General features: G+C 37.5%; 1 long non-coding RNA gene across 1 annotated transcript in view; it reads left to right on the forward strand.

The window, feature by feature from the left end:
- Positions 1-14,626, forward strand: part of LOC144287802 (uncharacterized) — a 56,782-nt gene extending 42,156 nt beyond the window's left edge. Inside the window, exons 2-3 of the long non-coding RNA XR_013355556.1 lie at positions 10,118-10,180; positions 14,347-14,626. This is a non-coding gene — a long non-coding RNA (uncharacterized LOC144287802). The remainder of the gene's footprint in view (positions 1-10,117; positions 10,181-14,346) is intronic.
- Positions 14,627-15,976: the final 1,350 nt, after the last annotated feature.

Genomic DNA, 15,976 nt, shown 5'->3' on the forward strand with positions numbered 1-15,976 from the left:
GATTTGGTGAAGAGGGAAACACAGGGGGCAGATGATCCCTTTAGGAACGCACACTAACTGTAAAGTTTCCTGTGGGAAAAATAAGCAAATATTTAAAACATCAGAAAGAGGATGCCCTGGGGAATTTCAGCCTTCCTTAAATGCAGTATGTCTTGGCGTAGGTACAAAAAGAGGGTTGGACTTATTATTATCTCCCCCAAACAGGGCAATGGCAGCCCAAACCATCAACTCAGGCAGATGGTCTCATCCAAACTCTTAAATGGGGAGAACTAAAGAGATGATTTTGTTGATTTATATCTTTAAAAATCTTAAGAACAATTTTAGTTTACTGGTATTTGGAGTGAGGGGAAGAAGAAAGGGGGAAGGCAAGAAGCTAAGGATGAAAAGATTATTTTTCTGCCTCCAGTGTGGGAAAGGGCAACAATACCAAGGAAACTAGTAGGGACCGAGAAGCATATTTGGGGCGCTCCTAGGGCTGCTCCGTGGGACCAGCTGAGCTGGAGGGACCCTGAGCACAGGGGCAGCAGGAAATCCTGAACTTTGCTCGAATTAACTCTGGCCCATGGCCGGATCCTGGGAAACCCTGGTTCCCAGCCCCACACTGCAGACTTGTTGGCTCCCAGGCAAATCGGGGAGGTGGAGATGGGTTGTATCCACTTGAGGCTGGAGGAACCCAGTCTTCAACCAGCCCCTGTGGAGCTTCAGGAGCCAGTCATCCTCAATCCTGCTGAAGCTGACCCCCCCTCCCCCCGCCCCCAGATCATCACGGAGGCTCTATAACCCTCCTGTCATCTCACCTCCACCCCTCTGTTCACAGGGTACTTGGGGTTCTTGGCTTGGAGAGTAGATCACACAGCTCCTTCGTACGCTCTGAGGGATGGCAGTTTAGGTTTTGTTTGGACTAGGCCTGAAAGCCCTCCCGTTGTCCGGAGCAGGAGAGATGGGGCTAGATGATAATGCTAAGTTCTCAGTCTCAGTACAATGCTCCCCAAGCGCTCTGGGAGGGATTCGAGCTGCTTGGCCAAACCAGTTAGGTCTGCGAGAAGATCATTTGTCATGCTTTCCAATGTGTTCAGTGTATGCTTCAAACTCAAGCCCCAGGACACCTGGGTGGCTCAGTGGTTGAGCATCTACCTTTGGCATCCCGGGGTCCTGGGATCAAGTCCCACATGGGGCTCCCTGCAGGGAGCCTGCTTCTCCGTCTGCCTGTGTCTCTGCCTCTCTCTGTGTCTCTCATGAATAAATAAATAAAATCTTTAAAACAAAACAAAACAAACAAAAAACACCTCAAGCCCTCATCCCCAGGCCTGGCTTTCTTACAGAGATTTGCACCCCTGGCTGGACCTTGGCAAGCGCAAAGGAAGATTTTCATGTGTGACCACTGAGGGCTCTGGTCAGAATTTCCAAAGCACTGGCTCTTTCCATTTGTTGGGAAAATACCCAGAGAAGTGAAGAAAGTGTGAGAGGGTAGCCGCCTGGCTCACACACGTTTCTGGGTCTGATGAGAAAATGTTCATATCGGTTTGGCCAGCCTGTGCCCAAGTGGCCAGCTCAGTCAATTTCTGTGCTCTGTTTCCTGACTTTCTGGATGGATCAAGTCATCACCTCCACTTGTTCCATGTGTTATAGCAAAGGTGCAAACCAGAAGCTCAGGGCAGGGGATGGGGATGCATTGCCTCTATTACAGTGCTAACAATTTCAAGCTCCAGCAAAGCTGAGTTTTCAATAAATGAGTTATTTTCCTCTCCTCCCTGAGGTGAGGATCAAATAGCCAATGACTTTTCTAGTGCAATGGTGATGTTTCTTCTGATAATGTTGAATGTTAAGGAAAGAGCTCATTTGCCCATCACCATGACAGCCAGCAGGTAGATAAGATTGCAGATATCAATAGATATTTCAAATGCATCGGGAGATATCCTACTTTTAAGTGCCCCCCCCCTCCCCACTGAGCTTAGCACTCTGTCTTATCTTTTCTTGCTTTATTTTCTCTATAGAACAAATCACTACCTGGCATACTATATGTTTACTTAATGTAAACAAAAATTTTTGCTTCTCTCCCTCTCTTACACACACACCTGGTATGTTCATGAGGGCAAGAATTTTATTTTATTTTTGCCCATTTTGCTCCCTGCTGCATCTCTTGTACCTAGCAGAATGCTCAGCGCAGAATAAACCACTTAATAAATAATTGTTGAACGAATGAAAGTCTTGGAAGATTCCAAGACTATTCTCTGAAGTGAGAATTTTTACCTTCTCTCTCAGCCTGCATAGCTAGAAGCCAGGTCACCTGACTTGCAGTGAAGTCTTACCCTTCATAGAGCAGAGTCTGAGAGATCTGGCAAATAGCTCAGGGACACAGTGAAGCCTAAGGGTCAGAATCACTGAGAGACATTTGGCAACACTGGGCTTAGTCTTCACCTACTAAATCGATATCCTAGACATGATTCGGGAAACAGATGCAGAGAACAGCCTGAGAAATTCCGGGTACACCAGGCACAACTACCAATTGTTTTTCTTTCTCTTCCTCAAACAGTTCAAATCAGGATTTTCAGCTAAGTGAAGGAGAAGGAAAAAGAACAAAATCTCAAACAAAGCCAGTTATGGACAAATGCAATACAATTCCACAGTAAGGAAATACTTTGTGTCTCTTTAAGGGGACATTTCTTTGCAGAACGATGGCATGGGGTCTAAGCCCTTCCCTAGGTACACATATGCTTTGCACAGGAGCATATTTTCACTGGGCACCCATTCTGTCCTAAGCTCTGTGCTGTGAACAAGAGAACAAGATAGATGTATTTGCTGCCTTTTCCAAGTTTGAGTCCCATGGTAGATAGCAACTGACAACCACAGTCATGACATTACCATACAGCACATTCCCCTCTAAAAACTGAATCTATTTCAGGTGCTGGCAAACTTTATTGTAAAGGGCCAGATAGTGAATAGACACTTTGGCTTTGTCAGCCATATGGTCTCTGTCACAACTAGTCAATTCTGCCATTGTGGCATAAAAGCAGACAATATGTTAATGAATGAGCACGGCAGTATCCAAATAAAACTTTATTTACAAAAATAGATGTAAGGGTCCTGGATGGGGCATGTAGGCTGTTGTTTTCTGGATCCTGCTCATTGCTTTGTTGCCTCATAGTCAGATTCTAGAGCTATGATTCAGATAAAGCTATTGTTTTGGTTTCAAATGCAATTTGTATACAAAGATTTAGGAAAATATGGGTTGGTCAAAGAATACTGAATCCCAGTTTTAAGATGGATAAGTTCTGGGGATCCACTGTACAGCATGGTGATTATAGTAAATAACACTATAGTATGTACTTGAATGTTGCTGAGAGAGTAGATCTTAAAAATGTTCTCACCGCAAAAAAGAGATGGTAGTTACATGAGATGATGGAGATGTCAGCCAAGGCTATGGTGGTAATCGTTTTGCAATATACAAAAATATCAAATCAACACATTGCATACCTTAAACTTACACAATATTATATATGTCAATTATATTGCAATAAAGCTGAAATAAAATCAAGAAAATTAAATATTTGTTTTCGGAATTTCTAGTTGTTGTCTTTGGGAAGGTTAGTCTAATGAAAGTTACTAAAGCATTTTTTTTTTTTTTTTTTTACTAAAGCATTTTTAAAAAAAGGAAATACAGGTTAAAGGCATTCACTGTTCATTTACAGCTTTTCAGCAAGCATTTCTGTCAGGATAAAGGATACAGGTTATACAGAACTTTACCTTTGTGACCATGATTGTCAAATCTGTGGTTAACCCTGGGTCCTGATGGAGATGGCTCTGTTCTGACTCCAGATGTTTTCTGCACATCATTTAGTGCAATAACCAGGGAACAGAATGACCCATTGACCCCTAGCCATGGGTTGTATTTATACCTTGAGGCTGCGTGGCTCAGCTTGCCATGATTATGGCATAAAGAGAGCAAGGCTATCTTGTGTTGGTTCTTTGTTCATACGTCATTGTTCTGACATCCCCATCTCCCATGCTGGATCTCTTTCCCATTGGTGTGAGCTCTCCCTCAGTGTTGATCTATTGGTGGTCTAGTTGAGCCCTGTGTTATTTGTCTCCAAATACCCCTCTCCAGATCCACTCTCCCTCTTCTTCCACAGTTCTTCACCTTGGAAGCCTAATCCTGACTTTTATGGACTACACCAAAGCAATCTCAATTCTCTTTGCTCACTTCTGGGTCCAGCCAAAAAGCATTTCTAACAAGAAATCTGGGGAAGGAAAGAGAATGAGGATGGGGTATTTATTCTCTCAATTCTCTTCCTATAAGGTCACCTTGGGAGGGCTACATTCCTTGATTGAGGATGGGTGCTCCTCTCAAAGCAACCAAGAGCCTTGGGCCTTCCAGATGCTGTAGGCACTCCCTCTCATCTCTGCCCCAGGTCTAGAGACCTGCACAGTGCTACTGCTACTAGCTCAGGTGCCTACACTCTCCCTGTGCTTCCCTTCTACTCCATCCACACCTTTGAATCTTATCACTTTATAAATACATTTTCCTGGATAATCTTCATTTGGTGGTACTATCAGTTCCTGTGCAGACACTGATTGATGAAACGAATGTGTACTATTGGCTGCACCATTATGATGCACTCTGGCAGGGAGCCCAAAGGCTATGGAGAGACTTCTAGAAGCTTCTTATAAAAGCTCACTCCAATACAGCAGTTCTAATTGTTAAGTCATCCAAACATTGAATCCCCCTGAATATCGTGTTTTCTTACCAAGAGTAGATAAACATAAGCCTTAATTAGATGTCATATTGATCTGCAGGGTGTGACATATGATAGCCAGTCTACAAGGGCCATGAGTATGACCATAAACCAGTCACAGGAGCTCCTACTCCTGAGGCAGAACTCACAAGCCTTAGCAATTCAACACCTCTGAATCTCAAGCCAAGCACAGTTTTCAAGCCGTTTTGTAGATTCCAAAGGAGAGGTTTCGAGAAACAACTTGCAGTTTAATTTAGCTGGAAGATCTTAGCATCAAGTTTCCCTTATAGAGGTGGTTTGTGTGGTGATTAAGGACAGATTCTGGAGCCAGCTCTGTGTTCCATCCCAGTTCTGTGTGATGTGATCTTCAGAACACACCAGTGATATGATCTTAAGCAAAATGGCTTAATGATTTTTGGTCTGTTTCCTCATTTCTAAAATAGGGGCTGATGTGAGAATTAAATTGGTTAATACTTGTAAAATATTGGGAATAGTATCTGATACATAATAAGTACAATAGGTATTAACTATTACTATTATTGAAGTCTAAACTTTTCTTACCATTTTTTTGTGTTGAAATCTGCTTGGTTATACTTGGAAGACCTCTCCCCCCCAGATGTACCCACCTTTTCTTTCTTTCTTTCTTTTTTAATTAAAGGACCATTATGTCCTTAAAGGCACAATGACCTGGTATGCTCTGCAGAAATGTTTACATTGGGTCATAATTTCCTGGTTTAATTTACCACTCAGCCAGCAAGGGTAGAATGTGCCTATCCCCACTCTGTGGTTCATCATGCTAGAGAAGGCATAAGTGAATAGGAAAAGCCCAGTACTGACCTTCATGAGAGTGGAAAAACACAGCTCAGGCTGAGAGTCAAATGTCTTCACAATGACATTGAATTTAAAATCAAGCCACTTGAGAAAATTCAGCTGTAAGCATGGCCTTCTCTCATCAACCTGAACATAGGAAGCTAGCTGCAATCAAGCTGAGACTAACTCAGACTTTTCCCATCAAGACCCTTATGTTCTCTCTATAGATTCTCTTGATACAAGAGTAAATAGACTATCACAGGTCCTTAGCACCTCTACTCTGGAAGAGTCTTCTATCAGCATGAATGGATTTTTAGTTTAAAGTGCTTAAAATCAGGAGCAAAAGACTTTTGATTACTTTTTCTATAATAAGCATGTACTGATTTTCTTTTGAGAACTAAAGATTTTTCAATTAAAAAAAAAAAAACCTCTATGGTTGCAACAGAGAGTATCCTTCTTAGAGTCTCATGAAGCACATCATAAATAGGACACATCACAAGTGGACACTAATTGCACTCAAATAATGTGTCTAAAAACAAATGGGAAAATTCTTAAGTGTTCATGCTTTGTTTTTCAACTTTGAGAACTGGGAGCCCCAGGATGAAGGGGTAGACTTCTGAAGGTCATTCAGGCAGGCACACATAAGAAGTATGAACTTATAGAAGGAAGTTGAAGATGTCAGCAACAGTACTTTGACCATGAATCAAACTGTAAAATCTGCAGAAAATGCAGTTAAAATTGTATGACATTTCTTCACTTGCTTGGTTTGGAACACTTTGTAGAAAGTTGAAGTCAACACTTAAAATTTAACTAAACTTATCCATTCTTCTACCCTCGTTCTCTAGCAGAAGAGAAAGTCCCTGCTTCTACCGAAAGGATCAATGGAGGGTAATGCTTGATTTACCTGGATCTCCTGGATCAGTCTGAGATCTGGAAAGCAGTCTGCATATCTTCTCAATCTCTATGTCCAGAGAGCCATGCATAGTGTATTTACATAGTCATTGCAGAATAAACTGTGATGGATAAATGGGATGAATGAAGACAATAAAATTTGGGATGAAGGAGGCACAAACCTCCAGTTACAAAACAAATAAGTCACAGAGGTGAAAAGTATGGCGTAGGGAATACAGTCAATAATAGTATAATAATGTTATAGGGTGACTACACTTACTATGGTGAACATTGAGTAATGCAGCGAATGGTCAAATCACTGTGTGGGGACATCTGAAACTAATATGACATTGTATGTCAACTAAACCTCAATAATAATAATAAAAAAAGAAAGCCACTGATGTATGGAATGTGTCACAGGAATCTAGAGAAAAATCTCAAAATTTCTTGAAGTTTCATTTAAAAAATTTGAGAGTAAGGAAAGTAGTTAAGATAACTAAGAAAATGCTTTCACTATTACTTGCAATAAAGGGTATAAGAAAAGGAACACATTTTCTGTACCAACGTGAGCTCATTTAGGACATGAAGTATTTGTGGTTCAGAGGACCATCTATGAGTCTCAGGCAGTTATAAACCTCTGGTCTCTAAAAAAAATAAAATAAAAAAATGAAAATAAACCTCTGGTCTCATGGGTAAGACTGGGGATTCGGACTAGGTGATCTCCAGGTTACCTTCAAGTTCTATGATATTAAGTATAATGATTAAGGATGAAGCAGGTTAGAATTTACCAAGGTCTAACAATGGTTTAAAATGTGAGAAAGCAAATAAATAAATAGATAAATAAATAAATAAATAAATAAATAAATAAATAAAATAAAATGTGAGAAAGCTCAGAGTACCTGGATGGCTCAGTCAGTTAACCATGAGACTCTTAATCTCAGCTCAGGTCTTGATTTCACGGTTTGAGATCAAGCCCTGCATAGGGCTTAAAAATAAAATAAAATGTGAGAATGCTTAGTAATCAGCAAGAAGGCCACTGGGTGTTAATTTATTAAAATATCTAGTTTTCTGATACCTTCTTCTACTCTACAAAATGATGTATACCATTTATGCTTAAATTAAAGTGAATTCAAATTGATTTATCTTTAGCAGATAGTTCTTGAGATTCTTGTCCAACATATCACAAAACTTAGCTAGACATTATTCTTTTAATATCCATAGCTGGATTCTAAGAGAGATTGGGAATGACTTCTGAGAAATTTTTCAACTAGGTCAAGCCTGGTGGGTTGATTATCCTATTTACCTCCAACAGGTACACAAGATCTCTCAAATCTCTGTCAATCCTTGATTTAAGTCTCTATTTCCCACCTCTGAGCCAATGTTTCCACTGTCCAGGCTTACCACTTTGCAAACTCTATAGCTCCCTGCCAAAACCAAATGCTATCTTTTTTCTCCCCCCGGACGATTAACTTGCACAATCTTGGACCGTAATATACATTTAGATGCCAGCAATGTTTTAGCTCCTCTTCTATCAACGTTGTCCCTCCGCCCAGGGCTAAAAAAAAGTCAGAAAGATCAGTGCCAAATAATACTGAGCTTTTCATATTGATTCTCCTTCTTAAAATTAATTTCTTTACAGACTTCTGAATATTTTATTTGTCTTATGTCTGCTTTTTTTCTTCTTCTTGAGTTCCCCTCTTTGTATCTTCTCAAACACTGTAAAGACAATGGGTGTGGATTTAAGATTTGTTCTGCTATGTCTGATTTTTTTGCTTGGGCCCTAGAGATTTCTGACTTGCTAAAGGTCAGTGTGTGTGTACATTTGTAACACAAATACCCAAAATAAAAATCCCACAGTATTTGATTTTTATTCACTTTTCAAGGCAACTGTCCAAAACAGGGTAATTTAAAATATTTAAGTCTTCTTTGTGTATCCATACAGTTACTGCGCTCAGCAAAATCTACCCTAATTTGTTTCTGATGCAATACAGGAGATTCTTGACAAATTGTAATTTATGTTTTTTCAATAGTTGTAATTATAACATTTGTTGTCACAAACTCTTATTCAAAAAGGACACAGAGAGCCATAAAATGAAAACAACCAGGCTTTCATGTACTGTTTAATGCCAGTAATGTTCCAATGGACAACCTGAGACCTTGTAAGATCTTGAGCTAACATTTCAATCTACAGAGATTCAGATACAATCTATATTCACAATCTAAGATTATGTTCAGAGCTCTTTCAGATAAGGTACATTTTATGAAAAGATTTCAGTTACTGGGAATGTGTCAGCTGTCTTTGGTATTTATGGTAATATTGGTGAATCAGAATATTCATATTTACCAATTTCTGGTAAATATTCAGTTTACCAGAAAACTCCATTTCTCACTCTCCTGGGTAGAAAGGAGGAATGAGGTGGGGCAGGGCCCAGGAGGAAACCCTAGAGAAGCCAAACTAGCAAACTAGCTTTGAACACACCCTCTGGTCTGTTATTCCAATTTTAGCCATTTGTTTTCACTCACTTTGTCATGAACTTAGTTTTTTTCTGTGCTGCTATGAGAGTACATTTTATCTTCTAAATACGACACTTCTTTAAATTGCACACTGCTTTCTATCTTTCTATTTAAAATTTTGTTCTGTAAATTTAGTTCTCTGGGGGCAAAGCCTGGATTTTCCAGCCCTAGCCACAGGTATGCCAGGAATTACTCAAAACAACACTTAACAATTGTCCCCATTGTTCAGTTGAGATAACCAAGGTTAGTAGAGGTGAAATAATGTGGACAGAGTCAAGATCTATAGTTAGCAAGGGAGTTAATTGGAATTTGCACCAAGATCTGACGTGTCTCGAGGGCCATGCTCGATGCCTCAATAGTATAGAAAATTATTATATACAGGTACTCTCCAATTTTCATTTGATAGAATTTTCATTAACAAGAATTCAGATAACTGTGACTCGCAATTATTTTTTAATTGAATTTCTTTTTTAAGAGAGAGAGAAAAATTACAAGAGTGGTTGATAACTTTATTAATAACAGTTAAAACATAAACATGTATGTATACAATTCCAGGGAATAAATAGTCTGTCATTCCCCTGAACCATATTAGGCCTAACATTCTATTCTCTAATATTACAAATATTTTACAATGACTAATATTTTTGGAGATAACCCCAAGGCTTCTAGATAATTGAAATCAATGTCAAAGCATTATTAAAATTAATTAAATAATACTAACACAGGAAAGTAGTCTTATCTATTTCATTTCATTTAAAGAATGTTTAGATTTCTTGATTTATAGAAGTCTAATTGTTCTCAGAGATGTTACTTCAAATAACATATATTTTCTGTTATTAATAAGTAAATACCTATTGTAGAATATTTAGAAAACATACAAAAACAAATTCAACAAACCAGAGATACTGTTATAATTTCTTTCTGTCATAAGTAGATACAGGAATCTACATGATTTTAACTTACAAAGTTGAGATTTTACAATATATATATTCTTTATTCTGCTGTGATTATTTTATCATGCCATTTATAATTCTTTATTTGCAAGAATATAGATAGCCTAAGAATTTTAACGTTGGTATATTTACTTAATAGTTTTTTTTTTGCATATTTGAGTTGTTATATATAATACATCAATTAATATATTTACTCCTGTCTATCTTTTTTTCAAGGTTAGATTCCTGGAAATAGAATTATCGAGTCAAAGGCAGAAACATTTTTGAGGTTCCTGATAGGTATTTTAAAATTACTTTCCGGTAATTTTGGAACATTTTTCACTCTAGGATCTACTTCACCAATACTGGCAATGGGTATCATTGTAGCCTGTAAAGATTCACAGTGTGGCTTCATTGCAAATTATTTGCTTTACCAGGTTTAAAAAGTGATTCTCTTTTAGTTCATGGAACATGTTTTCCTGAAGGTTCTGTTGTCTAATGTAATAACAGTGTAAATGTGGAAGCTGTTGTGCTAAGAGATAAAATAATCTCTTAATTCTAACCACCCTTTGTTTTTATATATATTTTATATATAAAATAATAATTTTCTAGATGAAAAAATATTATCTCAGAAAAGTTTAGCCACTTGCCCAAGATAACCCAGCTAGTAATTGGTATAGCTTCAACCAGGTCTGAGTCCAAAACATGTGATATTTTATTTATTTATTTTTCATCAATCACTTTGAGATCAGGCACCCATGATTCGTTGCCCCTCAACATTTCTCTACATTATTAAGAGGTTCTGATTTCTTTCCATTTATTTTCCAGATGAACTATATAATCATCTTATCAATTCCCTCAAAACTGGCATTTTGACTGATGTTGCATTGCTTTGGTTTGCTTTTTTTCCCCAATAACGAGTTAATGTTGAATTGTGTATATTTGTGTTCCTTTTTATTATAGTTATCATAGTTTTCTAATTAATTTTCTAAGGTTTCCAAATAGACAATTATGTACCTGTGGTATTTTTTTCTCCTAGTTTCTATTTCTTTTTTTTTTTTCTTTCTTTTTTTAAGGATTTTAAAAATTTATTTATTTTAGGGGGGTAGGGGCAGAGAGAGAGAGAGAATTTTAAGCAGCCTCTGAGCTGAGTGCAGAACTGATCACGGGGCTTAATCTAATGACTCTGAGATCTGAAATCATGACCTGAGCTGAAATCAAGAATCAGAGGCTTAACTACCAGAGCCACCCAGGAACCCCTTCTAATTTCTAGTTCTTATCTAAGTCTTTCTTGATTCAGTGAGTAAAACTTCTAGAACCATGTTAAATATTGATGATACAGTAATTATAAGAAACATCTCTCTCTCTCTCTCTCTTTTTTCCTTTACCATTATGGAATTATTTCTATACTTTGCCTTCAAGTTAATGTGGATGTGTGTGTGTGTGTGTGTGTGTGTGTGTGTGTGAAACTATGGTAAAATATAGGGACATTGCAGTTAGTAGAAATCCCAACTTGACTTTAGCAGCTTTATTTTAAAAAATTTTTTATTTAATTAATTAATTTATTTGACTTTAACATTTCGACAGTTTTTGGTTTTTAGTATTTTCATGGCTAGTTTAATGGGGAACCGCAAACAGGTATATTGACCTAAAAACTTGCTGCTATTGTAACTCTGAAATTGAACACATAAATTTTATAAAGATTTTCAAGAAATGGTGTAATATATTATTGCCTAATTAACTTTAAAATTCAATTCACTTCCCTAAGCATCTTAGTCTTCTGAGGTAAAATTATAATTGGCTTTTCGTAATTAAATTTATCCCACACTCCATTATTTTTCATTATACATGCTATTTCCAACTCCCACTAGAATGTATAGCTTTCCAGACCCAGACTAGAGAAAGTCAAACTTGGAGTTAATCAGAAAAAAACTCCTGAACTGAAAGTCCACCATCTATCTCACTCCAGTGCCCTGGAACCCACTGATTTCTGCTGTACAACAAGAGGACTTGGTGCTGGCTGTTTTCCTACTCTGAGCTCTAACTGACATCATGGTCAAGTCTAGCTAGAGGACTATAAGGAACTGTGATTTTCTGAAGATAAAAACATATAGGCTTGTCTATTAATGGGTAATGGATAAAGAAAATGTGATGTATGTATATGTGTGTGTTTATAACATATATAATATGTAATATTATTTCATTATATATACCTATATATATAATGGAATATTATATATGTAATGGAATATTATTCAGCCATAAAAAGAATGACATCTTGCCATTTGAGGCAACATGGATGGACCTTGAGAGAATTATGCTAAGTGACATAAGTCAGAGAAAGACAAATACCATATGATATCACTTATATGTGGAGTCTTTAAAACAGCAAATAAATGCAGAGAATAGATTTTTGATTGGCAGACAGAGGCGGGGTGGGGAGGTAGATGAAATGAGTGAAGGTGGCTAAAACATACAAACTCTCAGTTATAAAATAAATAAGTCCAGTATGTAATATACAGCATTTGACTGCAGTTAACAATACCATATTACATATTTGAATGTTACGGAGATTCAATTTTGAAAGTTCTCACCATAAGAAAAAAATTTTGTAGCTATGTATGGTGATAAATGTTGACTAGTTATTGTGGCGATCCCTTTGCAATATATGCAAATATCGAATCCTTATGTTATACACCTGAGACTAATAGAACATGATATGTCAATTATAACTCAATTAAAAAAATATAGGCTTATAGTGGTGGATATATGTCACTACACATTTGTCAAAACCCATAGAATGTGCAACATCATGGGTGAGTTCTATCGTAAACTAATGGACTCTGGATGATAATGATGTGTTAACATAGGTTCATTGATTGTAACAAATGTACTACTCTGGTGTGGGATGTTGATACCGTGGGAGATGGTGCATGCGTCGAGAGCAGGGAGTGTATGGGAGCTCTCTATACCTCTGCTTATTTTTTCTGTGAACCTATAACTGCTCTAAAATTATGTCTCTTACAAAAATGTATGAAACAGATAATGTCAATTATGTCTAAATAATAAAGAAATAAAAGAAAACACACACACAGTCCATATGGACTTAGAACTCTCAAACACTGCTCTGATGCCATGCCTGGAGTGCCCATGGACTCCAGCTCTGCCTCTAGATGTTGAATGTCTAGCATCTTCTCACAGGACATCCTCCGTGTCATGGTGTAGGATTCTGAATCCAATGAGGCTAATTTCTCCAGACAGTTCTCTACTCTTTCCTCCGTCTTGCTGCCTCTACGTCTGTTTCTTCTATTCCTACACTTTCAGTGTACTTCATTCTACCTGTAATGAGAGATCTGAGGAGGATCTTCTGTAAAATAATATGAGCTCTAAATTCTGAGGCACCTCACAAGGGTCCTATCTTCATGCATCTCATTTTAAAAAGTTCACTTGCCATCAATTGGTAATATCACTGTGCCTGAGAGTAACAAAAACCCTCATCTTTCTGGAATACTTTAAGTAGGATTATTTCAAGACCTGCCCCTTTGCTGAAAATCCAGAAAAGTATCGTATAAACATTAAGCATTGGAAAGAGTAAATAAGTGGCAGGGATCACAAGACTAACAAAGAATAGTCCCCACTATGTAGTTGATGGTATCCTTTGCTGCATCATACAGTGTGTCCTGTATGAGGATCCACAGAAATATCTGGAACAAATCTCCAGAGTTGGTTAGCTTTTAACTCAAGAACATTTTGAATCCTTTAGTTTTGTTTTCCTCTTGCCTTTGGCTGCCAGGGAACTCTGTATGAAGAGCTCAGCTTTTAGAAATTTAGGACCATCAGCGTGCATTGTGAATAATAACTGTACCCTTGTTTTTTTTTTCTAATTTTTTTTTTTTTTTTACTTTATATTCCCTTTGCTCTTCTTTCTTAGTCAACTTATGTGGTATACATTCTTGCAAGGGGGCATCTGGGTGGCTCAGTAGTTGTTGGTTCAGGTCGTGATCCCAGGGTCCTAGGATTGAGTTTCCACACAGGGCTCCCCGCAGGGAGCCTGCTTCCCCCTCTGATTATGTCTCTGCCTCTCTCTGTGTCTCTCATGAATAAATAAACAAAATCTTTAAAAAAAATATTTGAATTATTGCAAGCCCCCAAGATATTGAAGGAGAGAATACTTCTTAAAGTGACAGTTTTCAGTATGCGTGTCCCTGCCTTTGCAGATTTTTGTTTCGCCAGTTTAATTACATACTGTCTTCCCTCTGCCATTTGGTACATGCGTGGATCATATAAGGTCACGGAATGCAACACCAATGCAATGTTAGTTTAAGTCAAGCATAATTAGGAATCAAAGTTTTCAGAAAAGCATGTCATATAGTAAATTCCAGAAGCAAATGAAAAATGACTTTGGTATTTACTGTATTATTACTAACACTATTATTACTTGTGCTATTTTTTTCTTTTTCTGGTAGGAAATATATTTGAGAAAAAAAATCCAACCAAGATTTTGTCTGGAAAAAAACTTCATAACACAGTACATGAATCAGTCAGATTGTTGCTACATTCATCCTGTTTTTACTGTTTTTGTTTTAATGTGACCATGGAAACATGAAGAGCAGCTAATAAATCCTTGATGATACTCAGGCTGCATTTGATTTTACTGTCATCCCATATCTGCTGTTACTGTTGGGTTAATTACACATAATTTACCAGATGGCAAGAGTGGGCTCATGTCATATAATTTTTTATTCAGATCTGTAAGTGTATTGTATATAATAGATACTTCATATTTGTTGAATGAATGATTGTGAGAATAGATGAATGAATGGCTGAGGAGTGAAAGTAACCAGGCTCAAGCTTCAACAGGAGTATTGGCAAGCCTGTTGAAAGGAAGGGAATTCTACTGTGGGCAACTCAGAATCCACATCAGAAAACACTTGTTCAAAAGAGAACTCAACATTCTCTTAATGTTGGGGGTGCTAAGACACAGCTTTCCACTTCTAGCATTCCTGTGAAGAAATATATTTAAAGGTGAATTCTTCAGGTGCCTGGCTGGCTCAGTCCATAGAGCATGCAACTCTTGACCTTGGGGTTGTGAGTTCAAGCCCCACACTGGGTATAGGGATAATTTAAAAATAAAATCTTTTAAAAAGTTGAATCTCTGATTAGGGTCTCTGATGAGATGCCCTAAAGGTTTGTAGACACCTGAGTGTTAGCTCATGGGCTAACTGGTTTCCATCACTCTCTAAGGACTATAGGAGTGGAGGCTGAAAATGAACCAATCTCCAGGGAAGGGAAACAATTCAATATCCAAGCTCCATCTCATACATACAGGACTGGCTATATATTTGAGAAATCTAGTGGGTAAGTGCCAAGTCCCTCATTCAAAAGTATTAAGAATTGTAAGATTGTGGCAACAAATCATTAAACCAAACATGGAGTCCTTAAGTTCAAGTCCCTTTATGACTACACAGATTACAGGCACATGAAACTAGCATGGGTGTTCTTAGACTCTTACTTTTTCTAAGCAAAGAAAATTGAATAGGTCTGACACAAAAGATTGTTACTGCAATGTAGGGTCCTTGAATAGAACTTTCTGCTATGATGGAAATGGTCTCTATCTACACAGCCTAAGAGGTAGCCATTGACTACCTATGACTATTGAGGACTTAAAATATGGCAATGTGAATTGAAATTCAAGTAGTTCTACTTGTACTTTAAAGAATTGTACTTTATCTAGTTTTAATTAACGTAAATTTAAATAGCTACATAGGGATGTGGCTAATGGCTGCCATATTGGACATAGAAGTTTAATGATCAACTAGCCTATACACAGTAAAGAAAATAGTTCCATATAGAAAGAATTTGTAACAATGAAAAACAAGCCATGTCTTTTCTATTAACTGTTTTGAGCAACTATATGGGCTAAGTTTGCATGTTATCCCAGTGAAAAGTGGCAGCATAGCTTCTAAACTTCTAAATAGAACAAGACATTTCTTTAAGATCCAGAACTGTGAAACTTGGAGCAGATCCCTGCCTCCAAAATTTACCAAGGAGAGAGTTTCCATGGCAACAGAGGATCCATCCAAATGTAATTAAAAG

This window comes from Canis aureus, chromosome 17 (genome assembly GCF_053574225.1).
Source record: "Canis aureus isolate CA01 chromosome 17, VMU_Caureus_v.1.0, whole genome shotgun sequence".
Lineage (NCBI taxonomy): Eukaryota > Metazoa > Chordata > Mammalia > Carnivora > Canidae > Canis > Canis aureus.